At 41.9% G+C, this 26,069-nt stretch overlaps 1 protein-coding gene across 3 annotated transcripts in view; it reads left to right on the top strand.

Annotated features, from left to right (window-relative positions):
* LOC145978505 (limbic system-associated membrane protein) overlaps nucleotides 1-26,069 on the top strand; it is a 706,857-nt gene that overhangs the window by 298,825 nt on the left and 381,963 nt on the right. The gene's annotated exons all lie outside the window — the stretch shown is intronic.

Raw genomic sequence — 26,069 nt, 5'->3', positions numbered from 1 at the left:
GGCAACAGATGTCGCCTAGAGCACCGTTCCATCCGGGGAATCAGGCTACCTCTGTTGCCCGAATTGGCACGTTCCATCCGGGGAATCAGGCTACCTCTGTTGCCCGAATTGGCAGCAGTCGTAGAGTCGGAGGGGAGAGGTGCAAGGCGCGACAGATGCACGCTTCAACTCGCTGTGGTTCTGCGCTTGGCAACCATACTGCAACTTCCACTTTGCGGAGACAATGTTTGCTGAATTAGCGATGTAAAACTCTGTGATTCTTGGACATGTTATCGATAAAACTGAATGTAGAAATATTGAATGGCATGTCACATTTTTAATATCAGTAGTAAATATGTTGAAACCATTGAAACGTGTCATTGGCGTCTGCCTTCTGCTTCCATCCTGTGCGCCTGCGCCCTAGGTCAACGGTGGGTAACGTTAGGGTCGACACCTGGTGGGAAAAGTGACAACCGTACTGCAAGGGTACATGTAGATTCGGACGACCTCGACGGCACACGCAAGCAACGCGAGAGTACGGAACTGAGCGCTTGCCAATCCGGACACGACCTCTGTCTCGCTTTTACAACGCTACAGTACCGCTGCTTGCTCTGCAGTCCACAAGTGCATACGAGAGCGATCTTCCACAATTACAGCAGGTTGCCCAGGTCAGCAATATACTTTTTCTTACGTAAACAAAATTTATGATTACTATTAGTTATACGTAGCTAACTAATTACTAAAACATGAATTTCCATTCTAATGAAAACATAAGCGAATTTGTTCTATAGCCTGTTCTTGTTTTTAACAGTCCATTTCGGGTTTATTCGGAATTTTAAGGCGTGGCCTATTCTTGCCCTACTTGATCGTCTGTGATGGGATTGGCTCCCCATATACAGCATCGAATCTCTTCTATATTCACGATTGGTTAACTACCATCTAGTAATGTTTTCTGAATTGAATGACTACAGTAACTCACTGTGAATTCGAAATTATCCGCCATATACGAAAGCTAACGGGAATACCCGGAGACATCCGATTATAAGCACGAACAAGGTATATATGTATTTCTTGTATTAAATCAAATAAGCCTACTACTGAATTTTAAAATATGTTTAGTGTAACAAATCTATATATGTTTTATTAGATTATTTTTCAAAATTTTGATAGGAATTAATGTTAAGACCACTATTTCTGTGACTCGAGACCAGAGTTTGAACTTGAACTGCTGCTGTTCTCAGCACCCAATTAAAATATTAATGTTATCGAGCTTTACGCACCTAAAGTTGTTATTCGTGCTGCAGTATGATGGAAGGTGCTAATGAAAATTTGCTATTAGAATCCGCTTATCGCTGGTAGAGTTAGGCAACACACATAACACCTTACAAAGAAGGGAGTGTCTCAGGATCTATTGCCGGTGACTGTACAACCTAAAGGATACGAATCTGCAATATTCTTCTCAATGTATTCAAATATTAGATTTCCGTATATTCCCTTGACAGCTGAACGATTTAATATTTCCCTTGTAGTACAATGGTAGCGACATATTAAAGCATTTAAGTGATGGGATTTTGGAGTTTTCCTCGCGTCTCGCTCAGAGGTCCTTTGAATCTGGAGGAAGAAGAGCGAAGATGGGAATCGACCCCAGGAAATAATCAATGGTGCTGATGTAGCTATTGATGTGCCTGCGCGTAGAATATTGAATTACGGCCTCCCATGCTGGCAGTGTGAGGGAAACCAAATGCAGTGATCGCTCTGCAACCCCCCTCCCCTTTACTCCCCCCTCGTTTCTTCATTTCGGAAGCTGCGCAAAGGATGTTGAAGGGAGATCGGCGGCAACCAATATCTTCTCCGCTGTTCAAACATCCATCTCGTCAGTGTTGCCATACGGCGTCGGGAGTCGCTAAAGAAACGCTCGCCGGAGAAGTGGCGTTCATCTGTTCTTGTTGGGTGTGGGGTTGAGAGAGGGAAAAACCGATAAAGTAAGAGAGGGAGGAAGGTTTACGAGCGATTTCCCTCTTCCCCGCTTTTGGCATTGAGGAATTCGATGTGGAGGAAACAAAATAGACCCCCGAAGATTCTCCTGCATTAAGATGATTCGATTTTGTCTCCGGTTAAGAGCAAGATACATCACATGCGCTCGATTGTAAGTTTATCGGGCTTGTTTCTTTTTGTTGAAGGTCAAGACAACCTTACTGTGGTTATTTACTCTTAAGATTAAACGTATGTGTAAGCTTTACATCCCACAATATAGTCCAGTACGTGTGTTACAATGCGAAGTTCTAGAGACTTTCCTGATTTCGTCTTATGCGCACATTAGATGCGACTCTAGCATCTGACGTAGCACGGATCACCCCGCCCACTGCATGCGCAGAAGATTACAGCGCATATCACGCCCCAGCTTTCGAACAGCAACCTTTCATATTATTATTTCTTCTACTCTGGGGGCTCGTCGAAGAGAGAATTCTACAAAAACATGAGTGTTTGGTGTGATTTGGTTGTGTTCATTAAGGCATATATTGCAACTGTGTTTTTGATTCGCGCTCGTACTGCGCTTCGAAAAACTTTCTCCTGTAGTTTGAATTTGTTTTGAAGTCCACTTTGTTCAAAAATGGGCCATTCGGGACTAGACCTACATAACAAACGCGGAACCCCTTTGTAACAAGAGAAGGACGTTACCACTATGCCACCGGGGAGAACTTTACCTGATGCAGAAAAACAATATACTACATTGCAATTTACCATCTTCTCGTAGTAACGAGTTTGTTGAGATTAATATTTATCGAAGCTTTAATTTTGTTTCCACCAATGGCATTTTCCGTTGTGGAATTTCTCATTACTCTGAGTGTCTTACAAGATTGTATTTGATATTACAGTACTGACTAGCCTGCATAAGAATTTAGGTCCACATTCATGAGTGTTCACATCTATGAAGAACTACAGTTTTTCGTAGAAATCTTGATTCCTGCTTCATGATGATTATTTCTTGTCTTTCATATTAATCGGAATCAGTGTTACGCTACCGAGATGCTTGTCGCCTATCCTATAGTTTGCACTCACAAGGAGAGGGTATGGGTTGGGAAATTGACTTTGGGACGGGACTTCGTGTAGTGGAAGGGTAACTATTGGGGCTGATACGCCTTGGTACTAGCGCGCACTAGCCAGCCATATCCGAGAAATGGCGCTTCAAAGTTGTGAGGCTTTCCAAGCACGCCTCATGACGCGAAAAAGATATTGCCCTACTGCCACGTGCTGTGGTGACTCGGTGGTAGCGTATCAGTTTAACTAGTGTACGTTTGTACCTGGATGTATGAATATCTGTCACTACACAAAATCCCATCCCAAAATAGAAGTTTCAGTTGTAATTTTGGCCATCAGCAGCCATCCAATAATTTCTACACACATAATTTCCAAAATCATAATAGTAATATGTATCTGGCAACACTGTTTAGCAGCTTTTCGTTTCCAGGCCTTCCCGATGTCTCAACAATACGGCCTTCTGTGGACAGAATAATCAGCGAGGTGGTGTGCGTGGTGATGTAGACCCCTCATCTCCAAGTTCCCTCTCCCCCCGCGGACATCCTCTTGGAAACCGAACAATCCCCCAAGTCACTTGGACTGGGAAATCCAATAGTGGTAACAGCTTCTGCGGAGACCACAGTGCTAGCAGCAGACACATGTGAAAGCAGAACCTCCCCCTCCCGTTCTTTGAGAGCACGGCCGACGCAATCACGAGTCACTCATATTGAGAGCTTGCGGCATTTATGTAAGATTAGTCCCACAAAGATATATACACTGCGCGGAAGACGAGGAGGATTGGAAAGATTTTAATGGACTTTGTGTTTGTTTCTGTGTATATCGTGGTCGAGGGTTTATTTGAAACCTTGTGGTGGTTGCTGTTTATGTTATGATGATTGATGTGCTTGGGGTGGAACGAATGTGCCACCACCACTTGTGGTCTGTCTTGTGGTTTGCAAGTCAGCACCTGGAAGGGCGAGTTGCAGAGTCGCGTTAGAGGACAATCTGTCTGCTTGATGCTGTTCAGAGCAGGCTGTTTTCAGAAGCTCTAACACTCATTTGAAACACATAGATGATAAGCCACCCTTAGCACTATTGGAAATGGCGTTGCAGGTGGATGGAATTGCGAAGAATTCAGTACCTAATTGTCTACAGAAGTAATTTCTTGACACTTGTGTTGATTGGAAGACATTTAGTAGACTCAACGTGCAGCCAAAGACAGGTTCAAAGTGGCTTTAGCAGCTGCTTCACAAGATCCATCAAACAGGGACGGAGATTGCGTTCCAAAACCGGGGGCAAAGTGCAAAACTGAGGTGGGGGCAAAGACAGTATATTTCCCTTTGTATATAAGGTTTAGCATAGTGCAGGGGCAAAAGTGGCGAAAATTTGGGAGGGGCAACTGCCCCCCTCGCCCTCCCTAATCGCCGCCACTGAGTCGCGAGTTTAAAATGTTGATACAACTAAACAACAGTGGTACAGTTTGTGTATAACATATTGAACATTTCAAATGATCCAAGGGTCTTCACTAGCTTGTTTTTTCAGGTCCGACATCCATTGCACCACAAATTTTAAAGCTGGTAAGTTATCCTTAACGTATGTGAAACGTGAGCAGCCAAGCTCAAGAATCATTGGAAATGAACTAATACAAATGCTGCAGTTCCATTCTTCTACTAGATGCAACATGGGGCATATGGATGATTTAGTCATATCTACTTCATTGATTGATTTAATTTATTTTACATCGCTTTTTTTGCCACTTGTGGACAATTACAAACATAACACAGCACGAGCTACACAAAAGATTATACTGGCTTTGAGTCTAGACGCCATAGCCTCGCTAGTTTGCAAAATGGAGTATGTGGATGTGAGGTTGACATTTGGGTGTGTTGGAAAGGGTCACACCTTATACCCCATCTCCATATTGACTGTGCCATATTACGAGTATTATAGAGTTCTTAGACACTGAAAATATTGCAATTTCCTTCTCAAGTCTCAACCAAATTTTGGACATGCATTAGCATTTTATGACCAATCAAAGGTATTTATGGTTTGATTGAAGGTTTTGTTACATTGTGTCAAGAACACCTATTGTTCATCATGAAGTTAGAGTTGATCTTGTGAGAAATTATCATGCTTATAACTCTTCCCAATTACTTCGTGGGTTTAACAGATTATGAAATGAACAAATTACTTTACTATCAAGAAAAAAACAACCATCCTTGGTTACTGTATGTTGTTTCAGAACGGTCACCACCACTCGTACATAATACTGTCGTATATTGTGGGTTCAATTCAAATACAAACCATAAACAGATTATATTCCATCTTGAAGTTCAATTCTTAAGTACATATGCGGTGGCCAATAATATTACTTCCCGTGAACATATTGAATGAAAGGGTTAAAAACCAAGATAACCGCGTGCACCGTTATACGTCGTAAGATACTTCCTGTCAACTAATAATGAATAATATTCAGGAAGTTCAGACTTTGTTCATCGAACGACCTCATAAATATACTTTGTGCAATACTCCAGTCCTCAGCTGTTTTGCAACGACCAGCTTGGATATCGTTATTCTCGTGTCTCTTGTGTGGATTTATAATGGCAATCTTTGTTGGCTTTCCTTTGGCAAGATGGGTTACGGTTATATCAACGTGAGTCCTGAACAACTCGCTTCCACTTGAAAATGCCAGTGCGGCGCGAGCTTACCGCCTGTACATCAAGGTTCGTAAGCAGTAGAGCAGAAGTGTGGGAGCCGAGAGAGGTTTCCCACTACACGAACGCGACCGACGTAGCCCCCTGCCTCGTTCAAACACTCCTTTCCGTCACACTTACAACGCTGCAGTACCGCTTCTCGCTCTGCAGTCTGCACGTGTAAACGAGAGCACTAGATTGACCAGGCTTGATCTAGTCTTACACTTTCCGCAAAACAAACCTCATAAAACTGTGCAAGGACGGGCGTTAAGAAACCAAATCTTGACACTGGCATATGCTTCTTCTCGTATTCCGTGCGTGAAGCTTTGCATAGTGCACTCGTGGGTATTAAATACCCAAAGAGTTGCTCTCGGCCTTGTAATATTTATAGAATGCGATAAAGAACATCCACGGAGTTCCTATCTCGATGTTTCTGCTTTCCAGTTCGTGTTTTTGCCAGAACATGTCGACGGACACCCGCTGCACAATGGAGATCCTGACGACAATGCTTCATTGTCGCATACTGCGAGGGGGCGGGGGGACAGAAGACAGTCTCTCTCCCGCACAGTAGGAGGTGGAGGAAACGCGAGATAAGACTGCAAGGCTGTCGCCACCCGTGCCCCCCACCGGGTCTCGCATTCTGAATTATGACTATACGCAGCTTACGGCCTCTTGGGGGTTGGAGATGTTATTTTTCTTTCTTTCTTTTTAATTTACGCACCCGCTTATCCGACTTTCGTGTTTTGGAGGCCGCATCTTGCTGTATCGCGTCACGCCTCTGTTTTAAAACGGAGTGATTGCTTTTTAGGGAATTTGATTAAACTGAAGCTCGCACAGGACTTTGATCTGTGCGTCGCTGGCTTCCACCATGTACGGCGAACATTCTCTTTTTTAGCTACTCTTGCGGGATTCTGCAACTGGCAGAAACTACCCGATACTATTTCAAATGATGAACAACTATTATGGCATGCTGTTCAGAGGCAGTGTAAGCGAACCCGTTTTCGGAAATTCAGCTTTAGAAAAGTCGCTACAACATTCCAAAGTCTTATGAGGCTTGCGTAGCCAGAATATATATATATATATATATATATATACAGGGTCGGCACAAAGTCGCTTTGTCCCCACCCTGTATATAGACAACAGCGTAAGCAAACATGCGAAGATTTACATGTATGCTCAAGAAGGAATTTTAAGCAGGTTTTGGGATGTGATAGTTTTTTCCGAAGCCAGAGGAAATTTCGAAAACTGCTTCCTTGTCGTAACATTAATTGGAGAATTTGTGAGGAGATGGTGGAATGTTGGTAGAATTATTTACAAATCTCCTGAAAAAAAGGTAAGCTTTTTCGAAATCGTCGTTACATTTAAATATGGGGGGAGGAGGTTACATAGTGTAAAGCACATAATATACGTACATCTTCCCGATAGGGGTCGCGCTTCTACATGTCCCATCGCTAACGACTCCGTGAAGTAACCCACACCAAAAACTGAGAGGTGTTGAGTATTGAAAAAGTGACGAGACGCTCTAGAATAAATTAGATAAAAATATTTCTGAAAAGCAAAAAGCAAAAGAGTACCTTGTAGTCTTCTCCTGGGTTTGGACAAAATGATATCTAGAAGATGAAACACTGTGCGGACCTCGGGCAGTGACTTTCCTTTCGTCAATTTCAACATATCGCTCATCTTCATCGTCGCGATTATCCAAAGTGGAAGAAAAGAGACGGTTAATAATAAAAATATTCAAGAAATCGAAGACAATAGTACACTGTGGCAAGCGAAATACGATAGTTTAATGTCTGTCGTAGATAACTCCACAAAACATACATAGAAAGACTTATGTATACGTATAATAATATACGATTGATTGATTGATTGATATGTTGTTTTAAGTCCACTTTATGCACAGTAAGGCTAATAGGGACTGGAGCTACAGTTTAAAGTGGAATCCGAACTACTTGTGCCTCCACTGGGTATCGAACCCGGAACCCCTTGATTACAAGGCGACGACGCAATAATATATGAGATCGTAAAGATATTTCAATTTACTGATTAAGGCTTCCCACATCAACTTGTACCTCACAATGCCAAGAAATTAACTGCAGTTTTGACTTCAGCACAAGCACTTCTAAGCGATCGTAATGTTTATGAAATATAGACTTAATGCAAAAGCAGTTTAAATCAAATTTTGAAAGCGCCTTTCATAAAACTGGTTTTCAGTTTTCAAAAGTAGGCTTTCTTTAAAATGTAAAACAGAAAGTGTCAAATAATTTCAACGTCATTAGTATTTTTGGTAACAAAGGGTGTAGTAATTTGAAAGGAGGATACAGAGTTTATTTAATGCTATAGTAATATGTGTCAGAAGTATATGGCGTTTGGAATCTGACCCAGTGCATTACCGAACAATATGAGGTGTAAAAGCTTGCACATTTCGTCACATTAGAAAGGACCATTCCTGATGTCGGATGCCAGCGGATCTCTTCTGAAATTCCTGGCATTGTCTGGAAGCGAATCTCCAGCTTGGGGATGCGACCTGTGGTGACGTCAGCGAGTCGAAGGTCATCCTCATGCTCCTCCGAACAGTGGAACGGGAGGATATACAAACCATCGCACTAGCAGGTAGTCGACAGGCTGTTGGTCTTTATCTGGCAGCGGCATCCTCGAGGTCTGACGGATATTAGGAGCCATTCAGGACCTAAAAGGAAAGAAATGTTCCTTGCATTATCACGGTGCAACCATTACTGATGCTGATGGCCTTTGTCGAATAGCTTTGCCGCCAGCTCGCGATAGCGACTTACAAGCCGTGTCCCAAGACGCATATTTCACAATAATACAGCAAGGAGCCTTTACACCTGTTATAAAGGACCATAAAAGGGTACCAGAGCCGTCAAGGAAATAAATTTGAAAGGGAAAAGGGGACGTTGCCCCCCCCCCCCATCTTGCAGGTTCAAATATATGTATGTGTACACGCAGGGACTGGTGTGCTCATCATTGTTTCAGACAGGTAAATAAGGTGAAACCCGTATAGCAATAATTTAGCATAGTGGATTAACGTTGCCGATGTGTAAACGTGTTCTTTTCGGAGGAATGAAATATATTTGAGATGCTGCAGGTGTTGGCTTGCAGTTATGAAGTGTAGAAACAGTGCTGGTACTAAAGAAAAACTGCAGAATTGTTATAGGGGCATTAGCATCAATAAGCTGTAAGTCCTTACAATATGGCGCCCAAGGAAGCCTCATACATTTGCCCAGGGTGATGAGGTAGTGCTTCTCACACCTTTCCGAGTAGTATCTAGAAAGCGTCGGTGCTTCTCCCTTCTCGACCTCATAGTGTAAGCAAAAGCTTCATAAACTGGAACTTCAACGGTCAAAGTTTAACTACATAACAAGCAAGAAACCACTGTATCCAACAACATACCAGAGCCCAATCTGCGATAACACAAAGTAGCATCCGTGTACCCGAGTGTAACACAGAGTTAGTTTTTATGTCAACTTTATGCACAGAAATTAGAGCTGGACCTAAAGTTTAAAGTGAACTCTATGCACAGAAATTAGAGCTGGGCCTAAAGTTTAAAGTGTAAAATAAGAATTGACTTGTTGATGTACGCACTCGAATGTGTGGAGCAAGACCGTGCATAATGGTAGAGAAGGGGAGAAAGCGAGTGGACGAAGCGAACCACGCTGCTGCAAACTGCTTGTAGCTGCGGCCGCCGTTTGCTTGCTCCAGAGATTCCCGAAACAGCGTGTAGGGAACTTTAACATCAATCATTTTTTTCTCGTGTGCCTCCGTGCTGGAGTGGTTAGCAACGCGCGCTACGACGCAGGAGTCCCGGGTTCGAATCCCGGACTGGGCATGGCTGTTGTTTGTGAGTTTTCCTTCATCAATTTCATCATATACATCGTCATCTTCGCGATTAGCCAAAAGTGGCTGAAAAGCGAAGTAAAATAAGCCAAATCGATCAGTTTTGTCTTAGAACAGAAGTTGTGTATCCTGACAGCGCAGGCAACCCACTTGACTCTGCGGCGAATCAGGGTTGCAAACACTCAAGGGGAAGTGTACACTTAAAGAACATACCTTGACTGACGCCTGGCTTCAAGAACTATTTGCCTAGGAACGTGATTAATTTGAAATGTTAGTATACGCATATATAGCAAGAGATGAGAGAACATTAGCATTTTTCCACATCCGCTAGCAGATGTCTGGCAGCATGACACTGCGTGCTACGATAATGGAGAGAATAGTCTGGCACCACAACCGGAAACCCATTTCTCTTGGTTTCCAAAGCAGCTGCAGCCGAAAAAAAGAGAACCACAGACTAATTGGAATCATAAAATTTAACCGGGGCGCACAATCAAAGGCAGCATCTGCTAATTGAAAAGTAGGAGGAATCGCCGCTCCTGTCCCGATACGCAAGCACCATGAACACAGGAGCAAGTTTTGCGTTCGGCTTTTCCCCGGCATCTACTTAGACAGGGAACCGTCGACAATGTTACAAATGCAACGGCAGACTTTCAAATTTCATTAAACGTCCAAGAGCTTCCTCTGCTTGAGAGTCGGTGACTCAAAGGTTGCAGCGGACGGCGGGGGGGGGGGGGGGAATATCATTCTCGAGTTTTCGGCCTGAAAATGTTGAAACATTTTCAGCGTGACCTGGGAGCAGATAATATTACCTCTTTGTCGGATGTGATAAATAAGAGTACGGAAACTTTCTTGCTTTTTCAAGCCCATTTCGTTATTTAGCTTGTCAGGGAAATCTGGAGCCCTGCCTTCAATTTGGAGTCGCGATTTCTTCTTTTCGCGCGGTTTCAGATTTCTGTGTTTGTGTCGCCCGCCAAAGAGAATATAATATGTCTGCTAAGTGGTAAATGAACGAATTCACTGTTGAGTTTTCGTGGAGTGTAGGATGTTTTTCAAAAATATCGTAGCTTGTTTTTGTTTTGATGTAAAAAGTTCAATTCTTATCGATATCAGATAGGCGAGAAATCATGGGCCTTAACTGTGGCGTCGTGGCTAACGCTCTCGACTTGCAATCAGGATATGACTCATCGCACTAAACTCAAACACCTTATTGGATCAAGGCCCGTATTTCGTCTTCTGACTTCAGCTTTCGTGGTGAGGATAGACTTGTTAGGTTTAAATCTCTTGGCATAGATACGCTACAATTAGGCTAACAATGAAAGCATTTACCCTGACGTCAGCAGACGAAATACGGCGCTTGACCAAGAAGGTGTTTTGAGTTTGGTGCGATAGGTGACACCCTCTCTTGCTATCGAGGTGTGGGATCGGCTTTCGATGGAGGTGCATTGCACAGTGGTTCGGTTCCGACTTTAAACTGTAGGTCCGGTCTCGATTAGTCTATGTAAACATAAAGTGGACTCAAGCTTTGAGGCAGACGTCTATAATATGAAGACCAGACCGAGCTGCTGTAGTATGTGCCACTTTATCCGAACAGGAGTGTACAAGTACAAATGGTCTACTATAGCGGAACCACGAGCAGCAGGATCTGCGCCAAACCACTTGAGGTGTGCAGCGTACTCGCATGTGTAGGGAAGGGGTAGAGTGGAGCAGGCTTCATAATAGGGATGGCCAGATCCGGATCCTGGCGGATCCGAAATCCGGATCCGGTTGGTACCGGATCCTAAGGATCCGGATCCTAATTTTTTTCGGATCCGCGGATCCGGAATTTTCATATCCAGATCCGGATCCAGAACTTTCGGATCCGGAACCAGAACTTTCGGATCCGGATCCAGAACTTTCAGATTCGGAACCAGAACTTTCGGATCCGGATCCGTTGTGCCATTCCACGTTTCATGGAAATTGGAGGGGAACACAGGGGTCAGATCCCCACTTCAATTTGTCCTCATCTTGACATTTGAGAGGAGGTTACCCCCTAGAACAGATTTTTAGCCGAAACAAAAAAAAACACGTATTTCTTCATTTGGGCCCGTTTATACACACACCTGCCAAGTTTCATGGAAATCGGAGGGGGACACAGGGGTCAGATCTCCACTTCAATTTGTCCTCATCTTGACAATTGAGTTGGTTTCGCCCTGTAAAACAGTTTTTTTTTTAGCTGAAACAAAAAAAAACACGTATTTCTTCCTTTGGGCCCCACTATACACCTGCCAAGTTTCATGGAAATCGGAGGGGGACACATAAGTCAAATGCTCACTTAAATTTGTCCTCATATTGACATTTGAGGGGGGGGCTTGTCCCCTAAAACAGTTTTTTAGCTGAAACAAAAAAAACGCATTTCTTCATTTGGGCCCGTTTATACACACACCTGCCAAGTATCATGGAAATCGGAGGGGTACACAGGGGTCAGATCCTCACTTCAATTTGTCCTCATCTTGACATTTGAGGGGGTTTTGCCCCCTAAACCGTTTTTTAGCTGAAACAAAAAAAAAGTATTTCTTCCATTGGGCCCCACTATACACCTGCCAAGTTTCATGGAAATCGGAGGGGAACACTTAGATAACCTCCCTTGTTAGTCTCACACTTTGTAATTATATAACACTGCATATATTATAATGTTTTATTTTAATTTGTAAAACTGTAACTGTAGAACAATTGTATAATTTTTGTATAACATTTCTATCTTGTTATATGTGTTAAAGGTTTCATCCTGGAATGGAATGTCTCACATTTATGTGTGTTTTCATTTCCAATACATTCGAATTCGAATACATTCGAATACATATTCGTTTCAACGGCATTTACAAAATCACCTCTGACATTTTATGTTAAACAAGTAAGATTATTTTTGTGCACGAGTGTGTTAGCCGATGCGTAGCAAAGTATTTTAGGAACAACACTTGAAAAAAATTCTTGTTGGACTAACGAAAAATTTCTTTGTAACCGAAGGTCTGGGAATATTATAATGGGATTGAGATACGAAACTCTCGGATCCGGATCCGAATTATCGGATCCGTATCCAGATCCTAAACTTTCGGGCCCGGATCTGGATCCAGATCAGGAACTCTCGGATCCGTATCCAGATCCGAAACTTTCAGACCGGGATCCGGATTTTTCGGTTCCGGATCCGTTTGGCCATCCCTACTTCATAATAGACCGACTTGAAGGGATGGAGGGCAAGATGCGCGAAGGCTTCTGAGTTCTGACCGAAGGTTTATTTGTTTGTGGTCGCTCTATAGAGACTTGCTGTATCAAGTCTTATCTGTTTGATATAATTTGTAGGCAAGTCACACGTGTGCTTTATTTTACAGAAATATATGTTATTTTGTTTTAATAGGTATTTTTCTAATTCGAGACATGAGACAAAGACTTTGCCCTGAAGGTCGAGACGAGAGGAGACACTGAAGTTATGATATTAACACGAGACCAAGAACTATAGGCATTTGCAACTCGAGATGAGACCAATCCACCTCGATGGTCTAGTGGTAACGCTGTCAACTAATAACCAAGGGGTCCCGCGTACCATGCCAAAAGAAGGCACGTTGCGAAGAGGTTCGCATTCCACTTTAAACTGTAGATCTCGTCCGGATTAACATTTTTGAGTCACAAGAGCCGGACATGCACTTGCAAGTTAAGACGAGACAGGCAAGTGGCACATTTTTAGCAAAACCTAACCATTCTGAACCAGAGAAGCACGTCCGGTTTGAACCTACACCCTTCACATTAACTTGTACCCTTTTCTATTAAACACGTTTCTCTTTCTTCTAATCGTTCTTCCTGTTTGTCCTCTTTTTCTACGTTCTATCCACTTTCAATTACATTTCCCGCTCCAGTACGGCGCCCCTTGCAGCGAATGTGACGTTCCCTCAGTCCAGCTGGCCTTGGTGTTCCCGCGGGACTCCTAAGAGAGGATTAACCATAGTGGCTTGGTAACCATGGCAACTGATACCAGTTTGAAATTATTTCCGATTTCTCCTCGATCTTTAGTGTAATAGTGTCCTTAGAGACGAAACTGTTCAAGACGTGACGCTCGTACGTTAGGATGAGTTCGAGAGGTGTTTGGTGTTGACTTTCGTAGCAGAACGGGCTTATTTCAGTTTTGAAGAATCGATGAAATCCATTAATGAGACACTCGACTCAAGAAGTGGAGAGAAACGTAAGGCTTGCGTGAGCTCGGGATGCGAAAAATCAGCTGGAAAACGTTACGCAAGAATCTCCTTTCTCGTGTGTTTATGGTGAACGCTTTTTAGAAATTTCTTTTTCTGCTCCTTCCAGTTAATTCTCCGAGAAAACAAACGATTGTTGTTTTTTGAGCAAGATTATTTATCTTGTGTCAAGCTCGAGTTGGATACAATATTTTTCTCTCGTAACGATGTCGGAAACGAGCCAGTCTCCTACAATTGTTTTCGCTTAGAATTTCGTCTTGTTTGCTTTTGGTTTATTTCTCTTGTAGTACTACATGCAGTCAGTCGCTTATTGTTAGCTTCATTCTCCTAATGCTCTAAATCGATTTCATTGCTTTCTAGATTTCATGCTTATGGAAAGTCTTATTGGTGACTCTACCTAAAATAATTCTTCGTATCCTCCTTTCTTTGTATGTGTTTGCCTCTTTTCCTCTCCGTCCATCGTTCCATTTTTCGCTTTCCCTCTTAATCTGTAGTTATCTCTCGGTCTATTTTCCCCTTCCTTTGCTTATCTCTCATCTATCCTTTCCCCCTTTCGTTTCTTTACGTCGCATCTGTCTTTTCCTCTTCTGTCTCTTTATTTATCCCCTTGTCTTTTCCCATTTGTCTCTCCTCTACCTCTTGCCTTTTTCACTTAATTTCTCTATCTTTTCCATTTCGTCTCTTTAGCTCTTCATCCTCTTTTCCCCTGTCGTCTTTTTATCTCTTCTTTTATCTTTTCCCCTTTTGTCTCTTTATCTCATATTTTGTTTTCCCCTTTCCTCTATTTTATCTTTTCTTTATCTTTCACATTTCGTCTCTTTATCTCATCTTTATATTTTCCGATTTTGTCTTCTTATCTCTTCTTTATCTTTTCCCATTTCTTCACTTTATGCCTTCCTTATTTTTTTAATCTATCCTCTATCGTTTCCCCTTTTCTCTCTTTATATGTATCCTCTATCTCTTCCCTTTCGTTTCTTAATCTCTCTTGTATCTTTTCCTTTTCGTCTCTTTGTCCTGTCTTTCCACTTCATTCCTTTGTGTCCGCTTGTTCCATTCCGTTTCTTTGTCATTGCATTTAATTCCTTTGTCTCTTCCTTCTATATTTTCCTTTTCTGTCTGTCTGTGAGTGTGTGTGTCCATCTTTACCTCTTTACCTATCATCTTTCCTACCTTTTTCTTTCTCATTCTCTGTTTATCCGTCTGTCAATTTAGTTCTCTGTTTTGCTTGTTGTAATAACACCCCGCTTTCTCTTTCCTTCCCGATGAAAGACAGCAACATAAACATGCAACTAAAATTATAAACTCTCCGAAAACCCTTTCATATATAGTCAACCATCACCACATCTTCCTTCTTTTTCATTTTCAGTATTTTTACGACATCGTAGCTCAAAGCGAGCAATATTTTCTTGATACTTCATTTCCTTTTTCTCCCTTCGGTATCCGCACCGTGTCCGAACTTTCTCTTCCGCTCGTTTCTAACGACCTCTTTTTCGTAGATATTCATTTGAAGATGGGTCTTGGCTTCTTCTGTCATTCCACATAAAGTGCCCCGCGAGCCTTCCGCATTCTGCTATTTCGTCGGTTGATGTTAAGTCCACCAACGCGACGTTTCAGATTTACTTTCAATTTCCGAGCCGGGTCATTTCTCCGACTTGCCTGTGGAAGGTAGATAAGACAAATTCTTACTGTTTTCTTTTTGCTCTCCACATTTTCCCCCATTGCTTCTCAAACAAGAAGCAGAAGTGAAAGATGACAAGACCATGTGATGCTTTGCTTTTGGCAATCTTGGAAAAGAGCGCGGAGAAGAAGAAAAAAACTGAAACCTCGAGACCCGTAGAGGAAAAGGGGTTTATAAAAGGCCGTCCTGTGGGAGTTAAGGTCATGCATGGGAATTCATTTCCCTCAACTATTTCCCTTCGCTTTATTTACTCAGCACCAGTTTCCCCTTTCTCTTCCTCCTTATATAGTGCTAGTGTTGCTAAGTTTGGGATTTAAAAATTCCCATCACTTTCCAACTTACTAATCAATGACGTATTGTATTAATGAGGAGGAATAGATTTTGCAGTGGGAAACGTCCAAATTATAATACAAGGAGAAAAGAAGCAGTATGTAAATGAGAAATGGGTTATTGAAATGTAGTAAAAGTAAGTTAACCAAAAAAAATATACTTCTATCCAAACCAGCATAGAAATGAAGAAACGACAATGTATAACAATTTTAGTAGGGACAATACAACGAGAGTTGTTGATGGAGATGAGAACAGAAAAGTGAAGAAAATCATTTTAGTAGAATAGAGATTGTGCGAAGCAATTATTAAAAATAGAGGACAAAGTAAGATTCCGATCACAGAACAACAAATGTATCATTACACTTTTAAAAATGCCTTGCATTAATTTGATAATTTCCAGTATTTTTTTTTATCTGCCGTTACACAACTATATATCGCACCGGCACCTCGTATTAACATCTTATTTTAACGAAAGAAACGTGTGGGGGGGAGGGGTGTAACTACATGGATGCACGACCATGTATGAACATATCACCATATTTTTTTAGTTCTTATAATGAACGCAAACTTGAATAGCACTGGAACCTTTCTTTCCAGAAAAAAAAACATTTTCATGTTGGTTGGTTGCATGAATGTAGTTAATTTGTATCTTTAGTTTAGTCGCGACGTTGTAGTATTTGAACAATACTGTAGGAGGAAACGCACTTCCCCAAAGAATACAATGTTCAGCATTTGTTCGGAGTGACTGAGGTAAATCGCAACAAGCAACAAAACCCAACCACAATGACCAGCTTCAGGACTTGGAACTTCTAACTTCATATACAATAATTATAATGAAAACGGTAGTTTATTTATATTTCTATGTATCTTCATTACATTGGGTTGTTTGGATGTACCTCCCTGATGGCGTAGTGGTAACGTCTTTGCTCTGTGATCAGGGGGGGGGGGACTCCAGTAGAGTCACATAGTGGTTCTGATCCCAGATTAAACTACAGGCTCAGTCAGTTTACGGACAAAAAGTGGACTTGAAAGAGAATAAAGCTTGTGTGGATTCAATCTGTCTCTTGGTCTTTAAGTATTCGTGCATACTTACATGTGTGTGTGTGTCTAATATAAGCATATTTTTTTTATTTATGGTATTTTATAATTACAAATGTATGGATTATGTACAGATACGGTAGTAATGAAACTTGCATATTTTACTTTTGTACAAGAAGAGAGAAAGTAAGCAGAAATGAATTTATTCGAATGGAAAGAATGAAAGGCATAAATTATTTGGTGCAGACGTTAACGACGACAGAAAGTATAATTTCGCAGTTGGAAACACTGAGAAGACCCTCCTGCCTCCAGTTTTCCCTGCCTGGCCGTTCTTCTTGGCAGATGGTTTTCCTTTCTTGTATATGATATCTTTTAACGCCAAGGGTCACCGGGAGGATCGTAAAAACAGAAACTACCTTGCCTACTGACATTTCCCATCCATTCCATATTTCCCTCCGTTCCCCTTTCCTCACCCCTGACCTCGTCGAAATGTCTTTGGAAAATCCTTCACGATCGTAACTGCGAATTGTTTTCAATAACACACACGCACCGTATAATGTAAGGGTGCTGTTACCAATGTCGGACACCAGCAATAGGCAATGACGAGTCGTATAAATAGATGGCAAATATTGACATGCTGTGTTGGTGGCACCCAACGACTGTCTTGCTGTTCTTATTCCCGATAGCCTTACTTGGTAAGAATCAGTTATTTAGAAATTTGTTGGTGCTGCAGCTACCACAGCGATGGCAACTTTGAGCCAAGGATTCGGTTCCTTGGGTTGGTGATATCGAATTTGCGTGCCTAAGGGGGGAGAGGCAACAATTAAGAGAAATTTAGAAGACAATAGTTTCATACATAAAATTCCCATCTAAATGCTATTACGTGTTTTGTTCTATTAATATATTTATATACTTTGCGGTAACTGACGAAAGTCGATGAGAAATAGAGAAGAAATAACAAGTCGGACTAATTTATTTGTTCTGGGGATTGCTGGTTTCAGTGTCCTTAGAGATGAGGCACTTTGTTGTTCGTTCTTTGTGTGTTTTCGATATTATTCCAGTAAAGTATATTTGACTTCAAAACTAATTGTTTATCTTATGTTGTTAGAACAAAAACTCTCCCCCCCGGAAAAGTTTGGTGGGGAGAATTTTAGGATAAGATCGTTGATGGGGGATAATTCCCCCCTGTCCCCCCAGGAATTTCGCACCCTGGTGTTGAGCACAGTTCATCCCCTAGGACATTCATGGAACGGCCCAAGGCAATTTTACTCTTCTTGCTGCACGTTTTTACTGCTTTTCGGTATCTACGGTATTGTATAGCTTCATTTGTTTGAACAGTTATATTCTTTCCCAGGAATATGTGGAGCGACGCCGCGCATAACAGTATGAAGGAGGAGCAAGCGGGTACACGGAGAAAAGCAATGCACTTTTGCTGCCAACGGCTGGTAGCTGTAGCTGCGTTTTCCCCTCCATGCATTCACTTCCTCTCTCACGCATTCATCGGTCTGGCTCCTTCGAGTCACTACTTGAGCAAAGGACTTGTTTCCAATTTTGGAAATGTATATGATTATGTGTGTACTTGTTTTAACGTTCTGGGCGTGTCCAGAATTTTCAAAAGGGGGGGGGGATATGTATGCTTTTATTTTTAGTAGTCAGCCCTCATTTCTCCATCTTTTCCCGCCTTTCATGTTATTTTTGGTTAGGAATATTAGGCAAAGGGGTGGGGGTATGACCCCCATCAATCCCCCTTGGGCACGCCACTGTGTGTGACTGAATTGTCCACCAATACCAGTGTTGTGTTCGCTTAAGGGTGATATTAGGTCCTCCAGCTCGCACCATGTACAGCAAGAATCAATACTGTTTTCCGCTCCTATGCGTTTCATTTTCATCATTAGACCCCTTTCCCATAAAATAAATTCATCATTTTTCCTCAGTTCATTAAATTTGAGGACCTGACGTCCATATTTGTTCATGTAATTTCACGTTAACCTTCACCACTCATATTTCCCTTTATTGATTGACCTTGATTGCTTTTATTTTTTTGCGGAAAGAGCAATTAATCTTCATAACAGGCTTCGTGCTCCTTTCCATCTCTGCTATAATCGTTGTTCCTTACTTCATGCTATTCAATCTAAGGAAATATACATTAGTAGCTTCTAAGAGTGCTTTTATCTCCCTTAAAAACTTGATCTTTCGAATCTGTTGTATCTTCTTGAGATATTCATCGAGGAAATTGGGGAGCTCCGAGTGAGTGAGCGTAATCCGGTCGAGAAGACCTACTATAACGGCTGGGGATACGTCGGGCTGACCCCCCGACTATTCCAATACTGGTTGAAGATCTCCACGCTTAGAGGTGACGAAGGAAAGCGTGGGAGGGAGATCGGCAGTCGGTAGGTATGCCTAGGCCCTTCATGGGCTGTTGCGCAACGGATTATTATTATTATTAAACCTTTGCAATTCTAAACTTGAAAGTTCTTAAGAAACAGTCCACGAGGCTTTGTCCACTTCCCGCCAAACCGATGACGTAATAGGGCTCACGTGGTTTGAGCAGCCAATCAGCTGTTTGTGAAGCGTTGTCTGATCCGTTCTTACTTTGGCGCTGTTGGTAGTTGAGCGAAGCTTTGGTTGAAAGAGAGAAAATAATTATACTGTATTTCACTCACTATGGTTGTGGGTGTGAATTTGAGTGAGTTTGTCAGTATGGATCCAGTTTATAAATATCCCAGAAGAAATGGGTCATTATAATTCATAATTGTTTGACATTATTTTATTGTTTTATTTCCTTATCTTTTTCAGCAATTTATGGAGCCTCCTCGATCTTAGAATCAGAACTTACTTGCTCTGACTGTCACTGATTTATTCATAATTCCACCTGGGGTGGAGTGTAAGTGTAAATTAATGGCCAAATGGATTCTAACCCGGTACCCGTGGCATCGTAGCGCACTGTCCTAACCAAAGGTGTTGATGGGTGTGTCGATAAAATGTTGCTCGAACTCACAGCTTTCTGAAACTTAGTCACGAGTAAGACAAAACTCAAATGAGAGTAAGGCTGACCTTCCCTGAAGGCACAAACGTCAACCTTTCTTCCACGTAGTACATCTAAGGCTGCAGTGTGCAGGCTAACGAAGCTCTGGTGCCTGAACCCACAGAGCATAATCCTGTTTGATGGTTTGTTTTGTGCTGTCCATTTGTGTTGTAATCGTCGTCCATTTGTGTTGTAATACTCGTATCATCTACCTCACCTTTTTAATCGGTCATCACATTGTCGACATTATGTACAAGTAGTATGGTAGGAAAGCTACCTAAAATCAAATCAACTGAGAATAATTATAGATAAAGTGGAGTTGTTAACAATTTACGAGGGCTGTTCAATAAAGAATGATCAAATTTTTTCATAACAACATACCTTCACTCATCGTCCAAATTTTGATGGTCCTTTTCAAAGTAATCCCCATGCGATGCAATGCACTTTCCCACCCTTTTTTCCCATTCTTCAAAGACATGCTTGCTGTAAGCCATGTTTTCATAGGTCCTTCAAAATAGCCTCCGCTGCCTTCACCACTGCTTCTAATGATGGAAAACGTTTTCCACGAAGGTGTTTATTCACATTAGGGAATAAAGAAAGTCACAAGGGGCTAGATGCGGACTGTAAGGAGGACGAGGAACACATGATAACCTCAGCTTCCTGTAACATCGCCTTCAACTGCGAACAAACCTGTACGCGAACGTCCTGTTGTTCGGGTATATGAGGAGTCGCGGAACCCATCGCGCACAAACACGTCTCATGGTCAGTTTTGGCACCCAGTGATATTTGCAATATGTCTGATAGTGCTCGTTATGTTATTCGACGATCTTCTCTGACAACAGCAGCGGCGGTGTTAATGTTGAGTTCTGTCAGCGCAGTGACTTGAGCTCCGGGTCCACCGTCCTTTGACGTTGATTGTCTCTCTTCCTGAAACATCCTAAACCATATTCTAGCTGTACTTTAGGGAAGAACAGGCTCTCTATAAGCCTCCTGTAGCATTTCATAGACTTCGGCTGACGATTTCTTCAGGCGAAAGCAAAATTTCAACGCAGCATATTGCTCATCACGTGTTGCCTCCGCTGTCACTGACGTACTACTGAAAATAAATAATTGAATCTCTTACCACATATTCATTACACATTAAGCTAACAATGCAACATACAATTAAATTTGTATACGCATCATGACATGAGCATAAGAAAATTATGATCATTCTTTATTAAACAGCCCTCGTAATAATCAGGAAGACGCATCACATGTTCAATCGAGAAATATAATAGCGCTACATCTCATGATACACGCTGCAGCGTACCACAAAGACATTGGTACTAAGGGCACATCACATGAACCATCTCTTCCGCTTCTATCTCGTTGCCCTTCGTGTTCCATTCCCAAGTTCTTAGATTTCGAGAAGGTTTTTCTTCCCGGAGAAGACTTATAGCCGCCGCCATGGTTGACTGTCCGGTCCCGACAATGGATGTGATACAAGCTTTGCTTGGATCGCCTCCCTGACCTCCATTCCGGGCACGTACTGTCCGTTGAGGGGTGACGCTCTGTCCCTTCCCTGAATCGCAATGAGCGTATCTCAGGTCCGCAGGGATGAGCACAAGACGAAAACCAATTTTGGGGAAAACATCTAGTTATTGGTTACAAGTATCCGTGAGAACTCCGCTCGCTTTTGTATATTATGAGGAGGAGCCAGCCGTGGGATCAGGTTACGTTTGTGATGATGATCATAGTGTTTTAAAGGTTGAATCGGAAAGTTTTTGTGCATCAGTTGTTTTTCAATGAGAAAGACGGATAGATGAAGGAGTACAGTAATATTAACACATATCATTTTAGCCATCACTCAATATTAACATTTAGAAATGGCAATTCGCAAGAAAAATACAAAATACAAACAATACTCACCAGTAGCGTGTGGTAACATTTTCAATTGGGGAAGCAGATCCAGAAAGATTAAGAAAATCAAGAATTCAATGCTTCTACATGGCATGTTATGGTTATACTGAAAAAAAATTGACACGCTACCTGTTTCTGTTTCCTTGACGTCTCTAAGGGGAAAGATGAATGTCCTGGCGCAGTTCTTCATTTTTTTCGAATTTCAATTGTTCTGTTGTCAAATGTATTTATTGCAACAGACTTTCACACATTTGCAATATTCACAAATCCACTTTTGCAGCACGTAGTTCTTTCCGTAGTAAATAATAAACAATGCCAACACTAAAGTTTTTGAAGCAAACAAATAGAAATTCACCCTCCCGAAGAACAGTAACTTTTCACCTAGCAAACCGCTTGAAAAAAGTGTGACCGCGGCCAGCGAGTTTTACCAACTCTATTTGGCGGATCTATCCAATGGACATGCTAGCTGTCTTAATACACCGAACGCCATAAAACGTATATCTTAACATAAAATATGTCATCCGTATGTCAGTAATCATATTTTTGTGTTTCCAAACTTTATAGTTTATTTATGAATATAAATTTTAAACAAGCTTGGTGGATATGCTACGTCGCTGACAGTATACAGTACACTTGGGCACTTAATCGTACAGTTCGCAACACTGAGGACGTCAACAGACTGAACCGATGGCACTCTTGCTTTCTTTCCGCCCTTGCCGATTGGGAAAAAGAATTTGCCTCCACGCAACGTACCCTCTCATTGGATTTTTGAAGGTCGCCTGTTGATTTTTCGGGCCCCTGGTGGCATCGCAGGCTAGGCTGGCCAGGGTGATGTCACGCAGATGTTTTGTCAACACGCCGCGAGAGGGTGTTGATGGCCCCATATCGGAAAAGGACGACCCTTGGAGGCTTCTAGGTTGATTCTGTTGAGGCAAGACAGTGTTGTACCGGAGTGCACGCCCATGATACTCGCATGTTTGAATTGTTGTTACAATCCCACTTTACGCACAGATAGGCTAATCGGGTCTGGACCTACAGTTTAAAGTAGGATCTGATGCACTATGTAATACGCCCCCACCGGGCATCAAATCAAGTCCGGATTACGTTACCACTACATCATCGGGGAGGCCAACACTCACACGTGTGAGATCCAATATTCTTTTACTTGATTTTAGGAAGCAACACGCAAACTGTCTTTTTATTAAGTACTGAGAATTTGTTGAACGAGCAGTTGTACGTTTATGGATCTTGTTTGATTTTTGAATGCACGTATCCCTGTTATTCAGCATCACATTTCTACCACTTTTGCTAATCGTGGCGATGAGGATGAGTGGATGAAATTGATGGAGGGACACTCAAAAAGAACACCAATGCCCGGTTGAGGATTCCAACCCCAGGAACTTCAATGGCGAGTTCAAATGTCAGCCTCCGATTCAGCTTCTATACATATCAACTGTGTACCATAGATAAGTTTTTTTTATGCTTTCTCTTTCACCACAAGATAATCCTCTTACCTTGTAATAAATGCGTCCTGGGTTCGATTCCCGGTTGAGAATGGCTTACTTATGCCGGGCAGTGTGTCCAACAAATAGTTGATTCCGCGACTGTGTGATTTGTTTATTTATTTTACGTCGCTCTCCTGTCACTTCTGGCTAATCGCGAAGATTGGGGTGAATGGTAATGAAATGGACAAAAGGACAATGAGAAACACACATGGACGACGCAATACGAAACAGAACAGATAATATTTATTTATTTATTAAACAAATGATGCCACAAAACAATGTTCCATTGAGGCATACATATATTTGTGCATAACATAAATTATTTTACTAATTACTATACAGACGAACCCCTCACTCATTTCTCCACTGACGCAGTACAACTCCGTCCAAGCTAACTGCTGAGCAGGCAAACGAAAACAAGTCTCTGCGCAAGTAGTGACGCGAGACGGCTCAACCAATGAAGACGTGCGAGGAACGGAATTGCTTGGAATGGGTGAAAACGACTGAAATTACCAGCAGCATATACTCCTTCGCTCTGGCCAATCAATTTCCCTTGCTTCTCTGACGCCATGCGCGGCCTTGCTCCATAGTTAGATGGGACAGGATATAGAGCTCTTTTGAATGATTGAAGTGACAGATTGTTTATATCAACGCTCGGATCATTTGCTACCACTTCATTATAATTTCTACCCGTTTTCCACATCGAAGATATCTTTACATAGTTTGTTGTAGTTTTTTGGTACATGAGACAACCCGGGTTTCGGTCTGGTTCTCATTTCAGGTACACGATATTATAATGCAGATACTAACCCCATAGAGTCTTACTTAGTTATTTACAATTTTATGTAGCGTGCTCATCAAATTTACATTAAACCTTTCTTCAATTTTTTCGATGTTAAACTGCGATACAAGCTCAGAGTACGGTGTGAATTTAGGGTACACTTTGTATTTTTTGTACTTTAGGTACCTCAAGAATTTGGACTGAATCACCTCTATTTCCCTCATGTTTTTCTTTTATCCATGGACTGCCATATTACCAATGCATATTCTACGAGTGAGCGTACTAGGGAGACGTACAAAGTTATTAATGTTGAGGTACTTACTGAACTGTGGGTCCAGGCGCACCTGCAACATTGAAGTTATTCTACGTAGAGGTTTACTTTTCGAGTTCCATATCGAAAGGTTACCTCATACAACCTACAACAACGTGAATATCAAATACAAAGGATCTCTCGATATGAGTGATTAAGGATGCTCTGGTTCAATTCTTTCCAAGATCGTTTTTCATTGTATCACATCCCACTTCCGTTGTGTATAGAGTGCTTACAAAGCAATTCATGGATAACGCGCAAATAATTCAAGGCCATTGTTTCAATTATCGCATACTTGATGAAAGCTGAACGCCAATTCAAGCAGCAGAAAAGTCCAGTCTAGCAGATACTCGCATTATATACTTGATTCTCCTCAGACTACCACTGGTAGTTTGTCCACCAATTTTGAAGGAAGACTCCCAAGGACAACGGACTGGAAAAGGGCAAGAGACAAACATTTCGGGGTGTAGAGAATTGCAATTTTTGCCGCAGGAGGTCCTTTCCTGTCCAACCGCGTGGTAAACACCCAAAATATTGGCACAGGATGGCGCATTCAACGACCGCCACGTTGGAGTATTCATTGGTGCGTAAGTAGGTTCCGCATAATGGCGACAAGGTTCGGAACAGGTGATGCGTGTCGTTGGGTCTCATCCTACTTGTCAAAGGTGTCCCTGTGTTTTGGCCGCGGAATGAGCGACATCTGGTGTCGTTCTGTGAGGTTTCCGGTGACACAAGACCGCCCTCCGAAAACCATAACAATGCTGACCACTGTTGGCGTGGCATGGGGCGAGACCTTTTCGACTGTTGTCATTGTCCATCTGTTGGGGAAACCTTTCGCTTTTTCACCCACAGTTGCTTTGCTTCAGTTTGTGTTTCCCGAGGGGTGGGGGTTGGGGGTGGTGGTGTTGTAGACCCTCAGGACCACCCCTGAAAGACATTTGGAGAATGCGTTGCCCATTTTCCGCCGAGGTAAATTATGGTAAACACCACACCTCGATTTCCTGCTGCATGTTTGTCGCAAGTTCAAATCCTTGCACAGCTAGGTAGTGATTGACGTGAGCAGTATACCAACTTTATGGGGAAAATGTCGCGCTAAATTTTCTATTGTTTTCTTTTTGATGTTTACTAGTCTCTTCTCGAACCAATTTTAGCCATTTTTTTAACTTGATTGGCTGAGGAGGCTGTGTCTCCTTTCAGTGCAATTTTCAAACATTTGAGTTAAATATTATTCGTTCCTCAAATCGCAATGGCAGTTTACTTTACAAAGGTTTTGCTTTTAAAATCACTGTAACAGTAAAATGTAAACAATTCTTGTCATTTACAGAGCTAGTTTTGTGAATATACCCACGCAACAAGAATAAAATCTCACATATACAACCAATTACATGTGTCCTGAAATAGGGGCATTCTATGAAATATACATGGGAAGAAGTGTACTGAGAGAGAGAGAGAGAGAGAGGAAAAAGTATATATAGACGGCGAAGAATATAATTATATATATATATATATATATATATATATATATATATATATATATATATAAGAGAGAGAGAGAGAGAGAGAGAGACGAGGAGGAAAAGGATAGATAAAAGAGATAGTGAGATAGAAGGGGAAATAATAGAAAGAGAAGAAATATGTACAGAGAGAGAGAAGGAAGAAGGAAAAGGATACAGTGGAGATGGAAGGACAGACACAGTGAAGATGGAAGAAGAACAGAGAAAGCAGAAAGATGCAA

Source organism: Lepisma saccharinum, chromosome 25 (assembly GCF_977018435.1).
Source record: "Lepisma saccharinum chromosome 25, izLepSacc3.1, whole genome shotgun sequence".
NCBI classification, from domain to species: Eukaryota; Metazoa; Arthropoda; class Insecta; order Zygentoma; family Lepismatidae; genus Lepisma; species Lepisma saccharinum.
The sequence above is the reverse complement of the archived record's forward strand: the minus strand, read 5'-3'. Positions and strand labels throughout refer to the sequence as shown.